At 39.4% G+C, this 17,875-nt stretch overlaps 1 protein-coding gene across 5 annotated transcripts in view; it reads left to right on the forward strand.

Annotated features, from left to right (window-relative positions):
• Window positions 1-17,875, forward strand: part of C7H2orf76 (chromosome 7 C2orf76 homolog) — a 112,626-nt gene that overhangs the window by 35,113 nt on the left and 59,638 nt on the right. The window contains exon 1 of one of the 5 annotated variants that reach the window (XM_017680167.3): window positions 14,526-15,280. The exons of the other annotated variants lie outside the window; for them this stretch is intronic. The gene's annotated coding sequence lies outside the window, so the exon portion shown is untranslated. Of the gene's footprint in view, window positions 1-14,525; window positions 15,281-17,875 lie in introns of those variants that run through there. 5 annotated transcript variants of the gene reach the window in all.

Raw genomic sequence — 17,875 nt, forward strand, 5'->3', positions numbered from 1 at the left:
TTATAAAAAGGCCAAGAGCATGCCTTCTTCAGAAACTGGGAAGTATGTGGACTTTTTTGGGGCAATACAGTTAATCCTCTTTATTTGCAAATGCAATATTTGAATTTGTTACTTACTAAAATTTATGTGTAACACCAGAAGCAATACTCAGGGCACTTCCTTGGTCATTCCCTGATGTGCAGAGCAGTGACAGAAGTGTCACTGGTGTGCATTTTCCTAGCTGACATCAAACAAGATGACCCTCTGTCGCCTTGTTTCAGCTAATACTGTAAACAAGTGTCCAGTTTGTGCTTCATCCAGTGCCATGCTTGGCACATTTTTGTGCTTTTTGTTGGTGATTTTGTTGTGTAAAGTGGCCCCCAAGTGCAGTGCTGAAGTGCTAAATTTCCTAGTGCAAGAAGGCTGTGAGTTGCTTTAAGGAGAAATACCTGTATTAGAAAAGTTTCATTCAAGCTTGGGTTACAGAGCTGTTAGCCATGAGCTGAATGTTAATGAACCAACAATATATATTAAGGTGTGTTTGAGAAGCACAGATTAAACAAGGTTATATATTGATGCATCGATGAAAGTGTTGTGAACAGAGGTTGATGAGAACCTAACTCTCTATTTCCCCAGAAACAGTGGTTCAGTATCATTAATTCAGTGTACCGACCCCTTTATAGATCATAACCACAGTGAATAACCAGAATCGGCTGCAGTTACTTTTTTTTTTTCTTTTCTTTTTGAGCTGATAGAGATGAGTCTAAAGCCAACAATCAGATGTGTTGTGAATGTGCACATTTTGGGCTAATCATAATGCTGGGCTCTGTGCCCTTCTGCCCTGTTTCTTGTTTTGCACCCCAGAAGCCTGCCCCTGCTCAGCGCTTTGCCTCGTGGAGAGGTGCCGGCTCCAGAAGGAGAGCAGTGGGTCCGGCAGAGACCTGGCACTAGGCTTGGCTTTCCCTGGCCACTCCATGCTGAGCTTCCGCTTTCCCTGTTCATGCTGCTGGAGTGTGGGCCATGGAAAGCAGCCCTGACCTGACCTGTCAGGACCAGAGAACTTTCTCCACCAGGTGCTAGCTGACTCCCTCTGGGTTCCAGTGAGGCAGCGGTCACCTGTCAGGGGCCTGTCAGGGGGCTCCTACATGAACTTGGGTTTGTTTTATTTATTTGTTTCTTGTTTTTTAAGAGTTTGGCTTTGCTCTGGATATGGCTTTTTCTTCATTAACCCAAACCAGTTGGGTAAGGTGCCAGCCAGACAGGTTTTCTTAGGCAGGGCAGTTTAAAGACCTTCCTAAGCCCTAGGCACTGTCACTTTTCAAATCCCCCCCCTACATCATATAAGATGTGCACCCATATCCTATATTATATCTGGCATTACCCTGTATTAAATCTAACATATGTAATTATGAGTAGAATTAAGTTGATGTTGAAATGTTTTGTGTTGTAGGTATTTAATTAGATGTTAATACAGATTTTTAAAACTTTTCATCTTCTAGAGCAAGAAGGTTGTTTTCAGGTTGCAAACATTTCCATGGGCCCTGGAAAGCTCATAGACCCTAGCTACCATGGCATAGTGCAGGACTGAATAGGCCAGTGTGTCCTAGCTTAGCCCTTCAGTGCTCTTCACTTCTCCCAACATTCACAGGGGCTCTGATGGGCCCCTTGGTGCACACGTTGCTGGGCCCACAAAAGTAAATGAGATGGTGCTCTTTCCCGCAAGGAGCTCTCAGGCCAGACCCCTTAACAGGTGACTTTGATAACATGTGGTTAAGTGCTGGGAGCAGAGGGGCCTTAGCTGAGCCTGGGGCTTAGGAGGAGCTGGCTTCAAAGGTGTCCTGGGGCCCAGGCTGGAAGGATGCCCACACGGTGAGGTGGTGAGGCGAGGAGCAGAGGGAGTTTGGAGAAAGGCTGGGGTTGGAAATGTGTGGCAGAGGCATGGAAACATGGTGGTATATGTGGGAAACTCTGGGCTGGCACCACTGCTGAGTGCTGTGTGGAAGGTGGGTTGTGATGGTGACACCCTGAGAGAGGCCGGGGTAGCTGGGTGTGGAGGAGGCCTTTTGTGCATCTCAGGCAAGTGTAGACTTGTTCTGGGGGCACGTGACCTGCTTCGGTGCCTCTGACTGCTGAATATTCTTTAGATTTGTTTGGTATCCTGCAATACATGTCAGGCATGTAACCAAATTTCTAACCCTCTCTATCCTCTACAGTGTTTGATAAATGCTGTATTGTTTGCTATTGTTCAGTTATTTCTTCTTAAAAGAAACAAACCTGGAAATAGCTTAGTTTTAAAAATAATTTTTGTTGGCACATAACACATCACAAAAGTGCAAATATAAGTATACAGGGAAATAATTTTAAATGCATAATCATTAAAATATCAAGCAATGTTAAAAATATGTAAAACAAGTAAGACTCTCTTGGATTTTTACCATTCATTGATAGCCACTGTCAATATTTCGGTAAACATTGTTTTGGGCTTCACTGTATGTTTATGGATACACAATGTAACAGGTTTTCTAGTTTTTTTTTTATTCATGAGTACTTCATAGCCATCATTGAAAGTTAGTATCTATGGATTTATCACCCTTTAATGGCTTCAGGGATTTTATTTTATGGTATGATGCAGTTTACTTAACCAGTTTTTCATTGATAGACATTTAGATGGATTCCAATTTTTGTTAATTTTAGAAGTACTTCAGTAAAATGCTTCCTTAAATGTTTACCTTTGTGTACTTTCCTTAAAATGTTTTTATTATGAAAAATTCCAAGCATATTAAAAAGTAGTATAAACTACTGAAGCCCACATTTTACCAGCTTCAGTAGTTAACAGTGTTCTACCATTCTTATTTATTTTATTAATTTTATTATCATTAATCTACAATTACATGAAGAACATTATGGTTACTAGACTCCCCCCTTCACCAAGCCCCCCCCCCAAAACCCCATTACAGTCACTGTCCATCAGTGTAGTAAGATGCTTTAGACTCATTACTTGTCTTCTCAGTGTTGCACAGCCTTCCCTATGCCCCCCACCCACATTACACATGCTAATCTTAAGGCCCCCTTTCTTTTTCCCTGCCCTTATCTCTCCCTCCCCCCCCCCATCCTCCCCAACCTCATACCCTTTGGTAACCGTTAGTCCATTCTTGGGTTCTGTGATTCTGCTGCTGTTTCGTTCCTTCAGTTTTTCTTTGTTCTTATACTCCGCATATGAGTGAAATCATTTGGTACTTGTCTTCTCCGCCTGGCTTATTTCACTGAGCATAATACCCTCTAGCTCTATCCACATTGTTGCAAATGGTAGGATCTGTTTTTTTTTCTTATGACTGAGTAATATTCCATTGTGTATATGTACCACATCTTCTTTATCCATTCATCTACTGATGGACATTTAGGTTGCTTCCATTTCTTGGCTATTGTAAATAATGCTGCAATAAACATAGGGGTACACCTGTCTTTTTCAAACTGGAGTGCTGCATTCTTAGGGTAAATTCCTAGAAGTGGAATTCCTGGGTCAAATGGTATTTCTATTTTGAGCTTTTTGAGGAACCTCCATACTGCTTTCCACAATGGTTGAACTAATTTGTATTCCCACCAGCAGTGAAGGAGGGTTCCCTTTTCTCTGCAACCTCGCCAACATTTGTTGTTGTTTGTCTTTTGGATGGTGGCGATCCTTACTGGTGTGAGGTGTTATCTCATTGTGGTTTTAATTTGCATTTCTCTGATGACAAGCGATGTGGAGCATCTTTTCATGTGCCTGTTGGCCATCTGAATTTCTTTGGAGAAGTGTCTGTTCAGCTCCTCTGCCCATTTTTTAATTGGATTATTTGCTTTTTGTTTGTTGAGGGACGTGAGCTCTTTATTTATTTTGGATGTCAACCCTTTATTGGATCTGCCATTTATGAATATATTCCCCAAACTGTAGGGTACCTTTTTTTTCTAATGATGGTGTCCTTTGCTGTACAGAAGCTTTTCAGCTTGATATAGTTCCACTTGTTCATTTTTGCTTTTGTTTCCCTTGTCCGGCAAGATATGTTCATGAAGAAGTTGGTCATTTTTATGTCCAAGAGATTTTTGCCTATATTTTTTTCTAAGAGTTTTATGGTTTCATGACTTACATTCAGGTCTTCGATCCATTTTGATTTACTTTTGTGTATGGGGTTAGACTGTGATCCAGTTTCATTCTCTTACATGTAGCTGTCCAGTTTTGCCAGCACCATCTGTTGAAGAGACTGTCATTTCCCCATTGTATGTCCATGGCTCCTTTATCATATATTAATTGACCATAAATGTTTGGGTTAATGTCTGGGGTCTCTGTTCTGTTCCACTGGTCTGTGGCTCTGTTCTTGTGCCAGTACCAAACTGTCTTGATTACTGTGGCTTTGTAGTAGAGCTTGAAGTTGGGGAGTGAGATCCCCCGAACTTTTTCTTCCTTCTCAGGACTGCTTTGGCTATTCGGGGTCTTTGGTGTTTCCATATGAATTTTTGAACTATTTGATCCAGTTTGTTGAAGAATGTTGTTGGTAATTTGATAGGGATTGCATCAAATCTTTATATTGCTTTGGGAAGGATGGCCATTTTGACGATATTAATTCTTCCTAGCCAGGAGCATGGGATGAGTTTTCATTTGTTAGTGTCCTCTTTAATTTCTCTTAAGGGTGTCTTATAGTTTTCAGGGTATAGGTCTTTCACTTCCTTGGTAAGGTTTATTCCTAAGTATTTTAATCTTTTTGATGCAATTGTGAATGGAATTGTTTTCCTGATCTCTCTTTCTATTAGTTCATTGTTAGTGTATAGGAAAGCCACAGATTTCTGTGTGTTAATTTTGTATCCTGCCACTTTTCTGTATTCCAATATCAGTTCTAGTAGTTTTGGAGTGGAGTCTTTAGGGTTTTTTTATGTACAATGTGATGTCATCTGCAAATAGTGACAGTTTGACTTCTTCTTTACCAATTTGGATTCCTTGTATTTTTTTGTTTTGTCTAATTGCCATGGCAGGACCTCCAGCACTACGTTGAGTAACAGTGGGGAGAGTGGGCATCCCTGTCTTGTTCCCGATCTCAGAGGAAAAGCTTTCAGCTTCTCGCTGTTCAGTATGATATTGGCTGTGGGTTTATCATATATGGCCTTTATTATGTTGAGGTACCAGCCCTCTATATCCATTTTGTTGAGAGTTTTTATCATGAATGGATGTTGCATTTTGTCGAATGCTTTTTCAGCATCTATGGAGATGATCATGTGGTTTTTGTCCTTCTTTTTGTTTATGTGGTAGATGATGTTGATGGATTTTCGGATGTTGTAACATCCTTGCATCCCTGGGATGAATCCCACTTGGTTGTGGTGTATGATGCTTTTGATGTATTTTTGAATTTGGTTTGCTAATATTTTATTGAGTATTTTTGCATCTATGTTCATCAGGTATATTGGTCTGTAATTTTCTTTTTTGGTGTGGTCTTTGCCTGGTTTTGGTATTAGGGTGATGTTGGCTTCATAGAATGAGTTTGGGAGTATTCCTTCCTCTTCTTTTTTTGGAAAACTTTAAGGAGAATGGGAATTATATCTTCTCTGTATGTCTGATAAAATTCCGAGGTAAATCCATTTGGCCCAGGGGTTTTGTTCCTGGGTAGTTTTTTGATTACCACTTCAGTTTCTTTGCTGATAAGTGGTTTGTTTAGATTTTGTGTTTCTTCCTTGGTCAGTCTTGGAAGGTTGTATTTTTCTAGGAAGTTGTCCATTTCTTCTAGGTTTCCCAGCTTCTTAGCATATAGGTTTTCATAGTAGTCTCTAATAATTCTTTGTATTTCTGTTGGGTCCGTCATGATGTTTCCTTTCTCGTTTCTGATTCTGTTGATGTGTGTTGATTTTCTTTTTCTCTTAATAGGTCTGGCTAGAGGCTTATTTACTTTGTTTATTTTCTCAAAGAACCAGCTCTTGGTTTCATTGATTTTTTTCTATTGTTTTATTCTTCTCAATTTTATTTATTTCTTCTCTGATCTTATTATGTCCCTCCTTCTGCTGACTTTAGGCCTCATTTGTTCTTCTTTTTCCAATTTTGATAATTGTGACTTTAGACTATTCATTTGGGTTTGTTCTTCCTTCTTTAAATGTGCCTGGATTGCCATATACTTTCCTCTTAAGATTGCTTTCGCTGCATCCCACAGAAATTGGGGCTTTGTGTTGTTGTTGTCATTTATTTCCATATATTGCTGGATCCCTATTTTAATTTGGTCATTGATCCATTGAGTATTTAAGAGCGTGTTGTTAAGCCTCCATGTGTTTGTGAGCCTTTTTGCTTTCTTTGTACAATTTATTTCTAGTTTTATACCTTTGTGGTCTGAAAAGTTGCTTGATAGAATTTCAATGTTTTTGAATTTACTGAGGCTCTTTTTGTGGCCTAGTATGTGGTCTATTCTGGAGAATGTTCCATGTGCACTTGAGAAGAATCTGTATCCTGTTGGTTTTGGGTGTAGAGTTCTGTAGATGTCTATTAGGTCCATCTGTTCTATTGTGTTGTTCAGTGCCTCTGTGTCCTTACTTATTTTCTGTCTGGTGGATCTGTCCTTTGGAGTGAATGGTGTGTTGAAGTCTCCTAAAATGAATGCATTGCAGTCTATTTCCTCCTTAAGTTCTCTTAGTATTTGTTTCACATATGCTGGTGCTCTTGTGTTGTGTGCATATATATTTATAATGGTTATATCCTCTTGTTGGACTGAGCCCTTTATCATTATGTAATGTCCTTCTTTATCTCTTGTTACTTTCTTTGTTTTGAAGTCTATTTTGTCTGATACTAGTACTGTACCACTTTTTTCTCCCTGTTTTTTGCATGAAACATCTTTTTCCATCCCTTGATTTTTTGTCTCTGCATGTCTTTTGGTTTGAGGTGAGTCTCTTGTAAGCAGCATATAGATGGGTCCTGTTTTTTTATCCATTCAGTGACTCTATGTCTTTTGATTGGTGCATTCAGTCCATTTACATTTAGTGTGATTATTGATAGGTATGTACTTACTCCCATTTCAAGCTTTAGATTCCTGATTACCAAAGGTTCCAGGTTACTTTCCTTACTATCTGAGAGTCTAACTTAACTCACTTAGTATGCTGTTACAAACACAATCTAAAGGTTCTTTTCTATTTCTCCTTTTTCTTCTTCCTACTTCATTTTTTCTATATTAGGTATCAGATTCTATACTTTATGTCTATCCCTTGATTCACTTTGAGGGTAGTTAATTTAATTTTGCATTTGCTTCGTAATTAGGTGTTCTACTTTCTTTACTGTGGTTATTACCTCTGGTGACAGCCATTCAACATTAGGAACACTTCCATCTGTAGTAGTCCCTCCAAAATAGACTGTAGAGATGGTTTGTGGGAAGTAAATTCTTTCAGCTTTTGCTTATCTGGAAATTGGTTAATCCTTCCTTCAAATTTAAATGATAATCTTGCCAGATAAAGTAATCTTGGTTCCAGGCCCTTCTGCTTCATGGCATTAAATACATAATGCCACTCCCTTCTGGCCTGTAAGGTTTCTGCTGAGAAGTCTGATGTTAGCAGGATGGCTTTCCTTTGTATGTGATCTTATTTCTGCCTCTGGCTGCTTTTAGCAGTGTGTCCTTATCCTTGATCCTTCCCATTTCAATTAGTATGTGTCTTGGTGTTGTCCTCCTTGGGTCCCTTGTGTTGGGAGATCTGTGGATCTCCATGGCCTGAGAGACTATGTCCTTCCCCAGATTGGGGAAGTTTTCAGCAACTACCTCCTCAAAGACATTTTCCATTCCTTTCTCTCTTCTTCTGGTATCCCTATAAGGTGAATATTGTTCCACTTGGATTGTTCACACAGTTCTCTCAATATTCTTTCATTCTTCGAGATCCTTTTTTCTTTCTGTGCCTCAGCTTCTTTTTATTCCTCTTCTCTAGTTTCTATTTCATTTATTGTCTCCTCCCCTGTATCCAACCTGGTTGTAATACCTTCTATCGTGCTCTTCAATGATTGGATCTCTGACCAGAATTCATTCCTTAGTTCTAGGATGTCTTTCCGTAACTCCATTAGAATGTTGATTTTTATTTTGAACTCCCTTTCAGTAAGAGTCACGAGGTCCATATCATTTAAATCTTTCTCAGCAGTTATATTAATAATTTTACTGTGGGCAAGGTTCCTTTGGCATTTCATGTTTGTATATGGCGCCCTCTAGTGTCCATAATCTGTAGTCTCTGGAGCTGCTCAGCCCCTGAAGCAATGTCAGGGGTTGCAGGCGACGGGTACTGGTACCTGGCGGGGAAGACCTGTTCCTCACCTCCCGGCACTGTGCCTGTCTCCACTTCCTGAGCCAGTGGGCCAGGCACACAGGTATAAGTTTTGTCCCAGAGCAGCTCGATATGGATCCCTGCTTTCCACAAGCAGCCGGAATCCCAGTCTCCCCAGGAACTCTGCCTGCACCAACCTTCCAACCCGATAGTCATGTGAGTCTCATGAAAGTACCATGAAATGTAGGTTTGTGCTCCCAGAGCAAATCTCCGGAGCTAGGTATTCAGCAGTCCCAAGCCTTCCCCTCCTTCCCTGCTCCTTTTCTCTTCCTCCCCCCCATGAGCTGGGGTGGGGAAAGGGTTCGGGTCCCGTGGAGCCACAGCTCTGGTATGTTACCCCGTTCGGTGAGATCTGCTCTTTTCTCTAGGTATGTGTAGTCTGGTGCCGTCCTCTTTCCTGTTGCTCTCTCAGGATTAGTTTCACCAATTAAATTTTCTAATTGTATGCAGTTTTAGGAGGAAGTCTCTGTCTCTCCTCTCACGCCACCATATTTAATCCCTGCCTCTACCTTTCTTTTTTAATTTATACTTCCATAGTTATTTTTTCCTCTGCCAGGGTAATTGAAAGCAAATACCAGTGATCATGTCATTTCACCTGTCAGTACCTAGGTCTTTTAAGGTAGGGATTCAAAAATGTAATGATATTAAATAAACAGAATTAACATTAATTCCTATCTAATATTTTGCAAATCAGGAGCCATGCAAAGTGTAAATGTTGCATTGATATAGATAGATCTTTTGTAAGTCTCTTAATTTATAATCTTCCTTCCCTTCTTTATTTTTCATGGTATTTATTTGTTTAAGAAATGAAGTCATTTATTTGGTAGACTTCCATACCCTGAACTTGGCTGATGGCCTCCTTGAGATGTCATTTAACATGTTCTTCCACACACTGTTGTCACCTATAAACTGGGAGTTAGGTCTGGAGGCTTGATTCATTTGGTAAAGTTGATTAGTAAGTTCAAGTCAGCCCCTGATGTATCGACTCTAAAATTTCCCATCAATCCTTTTTTTTCTTTTGGTTTCATTAATATATGCTTCATGAGCATCATTGTGGCTACTAGATTCCCCCCATTATCAAGTCCCAACCACATACCCCATTACAGTTACTGTCCATCAGCATAGTAAGATGCTATAGAATCAGTATTAGTCTTCTCTGTGCTCTACTGCCTTCTGCCTGACCCCCCCCCCACATTATGTGTACTAATCGTAATGTCCTTTCCCCCCCTTATCCCACCCTTCCCACCCATCCTCTCTAGTCCCTTTCCCTTTGGTAACTGTTAGTCCATTCTTGGGTTCTGTGAGTCTGCTGCTGTTTGTTCCTTCTGTTTTTGCTTTGTTCTTATACTCCACAGATGAATGAAATCATTTGATACTTGTCTTTTTCCGCCTGGCTTATTTCACTGAGCATAATAGCCTCTAGCTACATCTATGTTGTTGAAAATGGTAGGATTTGTTTTCTTATGGCTGAATAATATTCCATTGTGTATATGTACCACATCTTCTTTTTCCTTTTATCTACTGATGGACACTTAGGTTGCTTCCATCTCTTGGCTATTGTAAATAGTGCTGCGATAAACATAGGGGTGCATATGTCTTTTTCAAACTGAACTGCTGTGTTCTTAGGGTAAATTCCTAGGAGTGGAATTCCTGGGTCAAATGGTATTTCTATTTTGAGCTTTTTGAGGAACCTCAATACTTCTTTCCACAATGGCTGAACTAGTTTACATCCCCACCAGCAGTGTAGGAGGGTTCCTCTTTGTCCACAACCTCACCAACATTTGTTGTTGTTTGTCTTTTGGATGGTGGCGATCCTTACTGGTGTGAGGTGATATCTCATTGTGGTTTTAATTTACATTTCTCTGATGATTAGTGATGTGGAGGATCTTTTCATGTGCCTGTTGGCCATCTGAACTTCTTCTTTGAAGAAGTTTCTGTTCAGATCCTCTGCCCATTTTTTAATTGGATTATTTGCTTTTTGTTTTTTTGAGGTGCGTGAGCTCTTTGTATATTTTGGATGTGAACCCCTTATCAGATAGGTCATTTATGAATATATTCTCCCATACTGTAGGGTACCTTTTTGTTCTGTTGATGGTGTCCTTTGCTGTACAGAAGCTATTTAGTTTGATATAGTCCCACTTGTTCATTTTTGCTTTTGTTTCCCTTGCCCGTGGAGATGTGTTCATGAAGAAGTTGGCCATTTTTATATTCAAGAAATTTTTGCCTGTGTTTTCTTCTAAGAGTTTTATGGTTTCATGACTTACATTCAGGTCTTTGATCCATTTTGAGTTCACTTTTGTGTATGGAGTTAGACAGTAATCCAGTTTCATTCTCTTACATGTAGCTGTCAAGTTTTGCCAACACCAGCTGTGGAAGAGGCTGTCATTTACCCATTGTATATTCATAGCTCCTTTATCGTATATTAATTGACTGTGTATGCTTGGGTTAATATCTTGACTCTATTCTGTCCCAGTGGTCTATGGGTCTGTTCTTGTGCCAGTACCAAATTGTCTTGATTACTGTGACTTTGTAGTAGAGCTAGAATTTGGGAAGCGAGATCCCCCCTGCTTTATTCTTCCTTCTCAGGGTTGCTTTCGCTATTTGGGGTCTTTGGTGTTTCCATATGAATTTTAGAACTATTTGTAGCAGTTTGTTGAAGAATGCTGTCAATATTTTGATAGGGATTGCATTGAATCTGTAGATTGCTTTAGGCATGATGGCCATTTTGACAATATTAATTCTTTGTAGCCAAGAGCATGGGATGAATTTCCATTTATTAGTGTCCACTTTAATTTCTCTTAAGAGTGTCTTGTAGTTTTTAGGGTATAGGTCTTTTACTTCCTTGGTTAGGTTTATTCCTAGGTATTTTATTCTTTTTGATGCGATTGTGAATGGAATTGTTTTCCTGATTTCTCTTTCTGCTAGTTCATCATTAGTGTATAGGAATGCAACTGATTTCTGTGCATTAATTTTGTATCTTGCAACTTTGCTAAATTCAGATATTAGTTCTAGTATTTTTGGACTGGATTCTTTAGGATTTGTTATGTACAACATCATGTCATCTGCAAGTACTGACAGTTTGACTTCCTCCTTACCAGTCTGGATGCCTTGTATTTCTTTGTGTTGTCTGATTGCCGTGGCTAGGACTTCCAGTACTATGTTGAATAAAAGTGGAGAGAATGGGCATCCTTGTCTTGTTCCTGATCTTAGGGGAAAAGCTTTCAGCTTCTCACTGTTAAGTATAATGTTCGCTGTGAGTTTGTTGTATATGTCCTTTATTATGTTGAGGTACTTGCCCTCTATACCCATTTTTTTGAGAGTTTTTATGATGAATGGATGTTGAGTTTTGTCTAATGCTTTTTCATCACCTGTGGAGATGATCATGTGGTTTTGTCCTTCTTTTTGTTGATGTGGTGGATAATGGTGGTGGATGTTTGAATGTTGTATCATCCTTGCATCCCTGAGATGAATCCCACTTGATCATGGTGTATGATCCTCTTGATGTATTTTTGAATTCGGTTTGCTAATATTTTGTTATTTTTCCATCTATGTTCATCAGGGATATTGGTTTGTAGTTTTCTTCTTTTATGGTGTCTTTGCCTGGTTTTGGTATTAGAGTTATGTTGGCTTCATAGAATGAGTTTGGAAGTATTCCTTTCTCTTCTGTTTTTTGGAAAACTTTAAGGAGAATAGGTATTATGTCTTCTCTGTATATCTGTTGACATTCAGTGGTGAATCCATCTGGCCTGGAAGTTTTGTTCTTGGGTAGTTTTTTGTTTACCAATTCAATTTCATTCTTGGTCATTGGTCTATTTAGATTTTCTGTTTTTTCCTTGGTCAGTCTTGAAAGGTTTTATTTTTCTAGAAAGTTGTCCATTTCTTCTAGATTATCCAGTTTGTTAACATATAGGTTTTGGTAATATTCTCTAATAATTCTTCGTATTTCTATTGTGTCCGTCATAATTTTTCCTTTCTCATTTATGATTCTGTTTATATGTGTAGATTCTCTTTTTTCTTAATAGTCTGGCCAGGGGTTATCTATTTTTGTTTATTTTCTCAAAGGACCAGCTCTTGGTTTCATTGATTCTTTCTATTATTATTCTCAATTTTATTTATTTATTCTCTGGTCTTTATTGTCTCTCTCCTTCTGCTGATTTTGGGCCTCATTTGTTCTTCTTTTTCCACTTTCAGTTATTATGATTTTAGCCTTTTCATTTGGGATTGATCTTCCTTCTTTAAATAGGCCTGGATTGCTATATTCTTTCCTCTTAGAACTGCCTTCGCTGCATCCCACAGTAGTTGGGGCATTGTGCTGTTGTTTTCATTTGTCTCTATATATTGCTTGATTTCTGTTTTAATTTGGTCATTGATCTATTGAATATTTAGGAGCATGTTGTTTAGCATCCATGTGTTGGTGAGCCATTTTGTTTTCTTTGTACAATTTATTTCTAGTTTTATACCTTTGTGATCTGAATAGTTGATTCGTAGAATTTCAATCTTTTTGAATTTACTGAAGCTCTTTTTGTGGCCTAGTATATGGTCTATTCTGGAAAATGTTTCATGTAAACTTGAGAAGAATGTGTATCCTGCTGCTTTTGGGTGTAGAGTTCTGTAGATGTTTCTGTTAGGTCCATCTGTTCTAATGTGTTGTTCGGTGCCTGTGTGTCCTTATTTTCTGTCTGGTTGATCTGTCCTTTTGAGTGAGTGGTGTGTTGAAATCTTCTAAAATGAATGCATTGTGTTCTATTTCTCCCTTTAATTCTTTTAATATTCATTTCACATATGTAGGTGCTCCTGTGTTCAATGCATACATATTTATAATGGTTATATCCTCTTGTTGGACTGATTCCTTTATCATTATGTATTATCCTTTGTTTCTTGTTACTTTCTTTGTTTTGCCATCTATTTTGTCTGATACAAGTATTGCAACACCTGCTTTTTTCTTCCTATTGTTTGCATGAAATATCTTTTTCTATCTCTTCACTTTTAGTCTGTGTATGTCTTTGGGTTTGACGTGTCTCTTTTAGGCAGCATATAGATGGCTATTGCTTTTTTATCCATTCTGTTACTCTGTGTCTTTTGATTGGTGCATTCAGTCCCATTACTTTTAGGGTGATTATCAAATATATGTACTTAGTGCCATTGCAGGCTTTGGTTTTGTGGTTACCAAAGGTTCAAGGGCAGCTTCTTTACTATCTAACCATCTAACTTAACTCACTTATTAAACTATTATAAACACAGTCTGATGATTCTTATTTCTCTCCATTCTTTTTCTTCTTACTCCCATCTTTATATGTTATGTGTTTTATTCTGTACTCTGTGTTTCCATTGACTGATTTTGTGGATAGCTGATTTTATTTTGCCTTTAGTTAGTATTTGTTTGGTCTACTTTCTTTGCTGTGGTTTTATTTTCTCTGGTGACAGCTATTTAGCTTTATGCATAGTTCCATCTAGAGCAGTCCCTTTAAAATGCATTGTAGAGATGGTTTGTGGGAAATAAATTCCCTGAAGTTTTGCTTATCTGGGAATTATTTAATCCCTCCTTCAAGTTTAAATGATAATCTTGCTGGATACAGTATTCTTGGTTCAAGGCCCTTCTGTTTCATTGCATTGAATATAACGTGCCATTCTCTTCTGGCCTGTAAGGTTTCTGCTGAGAAGTCTTCTGGGTTTTACTTTGTAGATGATCTTTTTTCTCTGTCTGGCTGCTTTTAATACTCTGTCCTTGTCTTTGATATTTGCTGTTTTAATTATTATATGTCTTGGTGTTGTCCTTGGTTCTCTTGTACTGGGAGATTTATGGACTTCCGTAGTCTGAGAGAGTATTTCCTTCTCCAGATTGGAGAAGTTTTCAGCAATTATTTCTTCTAAGGCACTTTCTGTCCCTTTTTATCTCTTCTTTTTCTGGTACCCCTATAATGCAAATATTGGTCACACAGTTTTTAAAATATTCTTTCATTCCTTGAGATTCTTTTATCTCTCTCTGCCTCAGCTTCTCTGTATTCCTGTTCTGATTTCTATTCCAGTAACAGTCTCTTCCACCTCATCTAGTCTGATCTTAGATCCTTCCATTGTTTGTTTCATTCCTCTTATCTCCCTCCTGAATTCATCCTTAGCTCTTGAATTTTTCTCTGTAGCTCCATCAGCAAGCTTACAACTTTTGTTTTGAATTCTTTTTCAGGAAGATTGATGATTTCATTCTCATTAAGCTCTCTCTCTGGTGTTTGAGGGATTTGGACTGAGCAAGTTTCTTCTGCCTTTTCATGGTCATGGGAGTGGTTTCTGTCAAGTGGTATATGTGTCACCTGGAAGAACAAAGTCCATTCCTGCTTGCTGGTCACCTTGCCTGTCTTTGCTGTTTGTGCCCATTAAACTCATACAGGAAGCAGCCTCTGGATTAATCCCCTAAGCTGCCATGTGTGGGGTGGCCTTCCAGATGGCCTATGGCAATCCCAGGGGTCATAGGTCACCAGCTTGTGCTGTGCCACAAGAGCAAAGCCCCTTTGTGCCTCATGGTCTCTGTGCCTGTCTTTTCTGTCTGTGCTTGTCAACTGCACACAGGGAGCAGCCTTTGGGTTAATCTCCTGAGGTGCCATCGGCAGGGCAGCCCTTGGAATGGGTTAGGCCACTGGCAGGGCTCACAGGCTAGCAGCAGGTGTTCTGCCACTAGAATAGAGCCTCTTCGTGCTTCTTCCACTCTGCACCCATCTCTGTTGTCTGTGCCAGTCACCCGCATGCAGGGAGCAGCCTCTGGGTTAATCCCCTAAACTCCATGGGTGGGGCGGCCCTCAGAATGCCCTAGGATACTGGTGGGAGTTGTAGGCAAGTAGTGCGTGTTTTGCCTTGAGAACAGAGCCCCTTTGTGCCTTCCAGACTCTGCACCCATCTCCACTGTCTGCACCAGTCCATTGCACACAGGGAGCAGCCTTTGAGTTAATCCCCTGAACTGCCATCGGCATGGAGGCTGTCAGATGGCCTAGGCCACTGGAGGGGCTGGCAGGTGAGTAGCCGTGTTCTACCATGAGAACAAAGCTCCTTCATGGTTCCTGGACTCTGTGCCTGTCTCCACTGTCTGTGGCAATCAGCCTTGCGCAGGGCACAGCCTCTGGGTCTGGGATGGTTAGCCAGGCACAGGGAGAAGCATCTGTGCTGTGCTATGTGGTTGCTGTAGGTGGGGCTGCTCCCTGGCTGTTCTGCAGCAATGGCGGGCCAGCCTGTTTGCTTGCAGTGTCACTGGGGGGGTTGGGGAGGTAAGAGCAGCAGGCTGCTTATTGCCTCAAGGGGCTTCGGAGCTGTGTTGCCACCCAGGGGTTTAGGGTGCCTGACATTCCTTTAAGTTCCCAGCCTACTGGGCTGAGTGTTCCAGGACAATTTTGTCCACCTGTTAAACCCTTGTTCCTTTAAGACTTTTAAAGCATCCACTTTTCTTTTGTCCCAGCGGAACCAGCTGTGGGAACCTGTTTGCAGTCTCAATCTCGGACCTTCTTTTTCTTCTCCTCCAATATCCAATGCACCATGGAATGTGGGTCTGTGCTCCCGGGGGCAGACCATCAGAGCTGGTTGTTTAGCAGTCCTATGCTTCCACTCCCTCCCCACTCTGATTCCCTTCTTCCCGCCAGTGAGCTGGGGTTGGGGTAGTGCTTGCATCCTGCCGGGTCACAGCTTTGTATTCTACCCTTTTCCATGAGATGTTGGGCTCTCGCAGATGTAGCCTGGCTCCTGTATCTTCTGGTCACTTTTTTAGAAATAGTTGTACTCACTGTATTTTCAAAATATATATGGTTTTGGTAGGAGATTTCCGTCACTCTACTCATGCTCCCATCTTGAGAGTCTCCTCTTCAATCTTTTACCTGATGGTTTTGGCACCTCCTTATGATCTTTGCCTGTATTCATTATGTCAATAGAGTTTTCAAAATGAGGAGTTTTAGCAACTTTTTATTTTGCGATAATTATAGATTTATGCATTTGTAAGAAATAATAGACATTTTTTATGCCCTTCACACAATTTCTCCCAATGGTAACATCTTGCTGGAGTGTAGTCTGGTATCACAACCTGGGAACTGGTATTGAGATAATCCAGGGACCATATCAAGATTGCACTAGTTTAACATGCACTTGTGTGTATATGCATGCACATGCATATATATATTTCTTATGCAATTTTATCACATGTGTAAATAAATATGGATAATATCACAGTCAAGAATCAGAACATTTCCATCATAAGAATTTCCCATGCTACCTTTTTATAGACATAGGCACACCCTTCCCTAACCCAGGCAACAGTAGTCTGTCCTTCATTTCTATCGTTTTATCATTATAAGAATGACATATAAATGGAGTTATACAGTATGTAAGTTTGAGACTGGCTTTTTTGTTCAGCTTAATTCCCTTGACATCCATCCGCCAAGATGGTTATGTATATCAATAGTTTATTCCTTTTATTGCTGAGCAGTATTGTGTGGTGTGGATATACCACAGTTTGTTTAACCATTCATGTGCTAAAAGACATTTCTTTTGTTTCCAGCTTTTGGATATTACTACAAGCATTCATATATAGGATTCTGTGTGAACATGAGTTTTCGTTTTTATGGCATAAATGCTTAAGCATGCAATTATTGGGTTGTATGATAAACACATCTTGTTCTGTAAGAAACTGCCATATTCTTTTCCAGGGTGGCTGTACCATTTTGCATTCCTACCAGCAGTAAATGAGGGATCTAGTTTCTCTGTATGTTCACCAACAGTTTGTGCCATTCTGGTAGGCATGTAAATCATGATTTTAAAATTCTGTCTTTCAGAGCTTTGTAGCTGTAATTCTTCTATAAAAAATAATTTTGCTTCATCAGCTGTTTGGTAAACTTTAAACAATGTGTGTAAGAAAGGCATAAAATATTTGATTATTTTTCTAATTTCTATGCCCCACTCCACCTGCATAAGCCAACTTTCAGAAAATTAAGTGCCCTTTTAGCTTCCAGAGTGACTAATTGGTGATTAGATATTTTTAAAGTTATCATTATGAACTTAAAGATTTTAAAAATATTTGATGTGATTATCTTCCCAGGTTAAATTGGTAGGATTTAATTGGTAGAATTTGCCGTGTCAAATGGTAGGCAACTTTAAAATTTTGATACAGATTACCTCACTACTCTCCAAATGGCAGGGTCATTTTATGTTTTTGACAGTAGTATATAAAAATATTTATTTCTCCACATTCTGGCCAACACTGGTTTGACCAGTTTTTATTTTAAAAAATTTTACAGATCTGATGGCAGCATTAATATCTTGCTGCTTCTATTTGCAGTGCTTTAGTTACTAGTCAAGTTGATCATCTTTTCACATTACTGACTTTTTAAAAATTTAGCCAATCACCTATTAGTTACCTTTTACCCATATTTCTACTAGGATATTGTTTGTCCTTATATTTTTATATTGTTATACCCATCAACCTTTTCCTTCACAGCTCCTGATTTTTATTTGCTTACAAAGGCCTTTCTTACCTTGAGGATATAAAAATATGTACCCATTTTTCTAGTGCCTCTCTATGATCTTACGGTTGAATTTAAATATTTGTTCCATGTACGATTTATTTTTG

The sequence above is a fragment of the Manis javanica genome, chromosome 7 (genome assembly GCF_040802235.1).
Source record: "Manis javanica isolate MJ-LG chromosome 7, MJ_LKY, whole genome shotgun sequence".
Taxonomy (NCBI): Eukaryota; Metazoa; Chordata; class Mammalia; order Pholidota; family Manidae; genus Manis; species Manis javanica.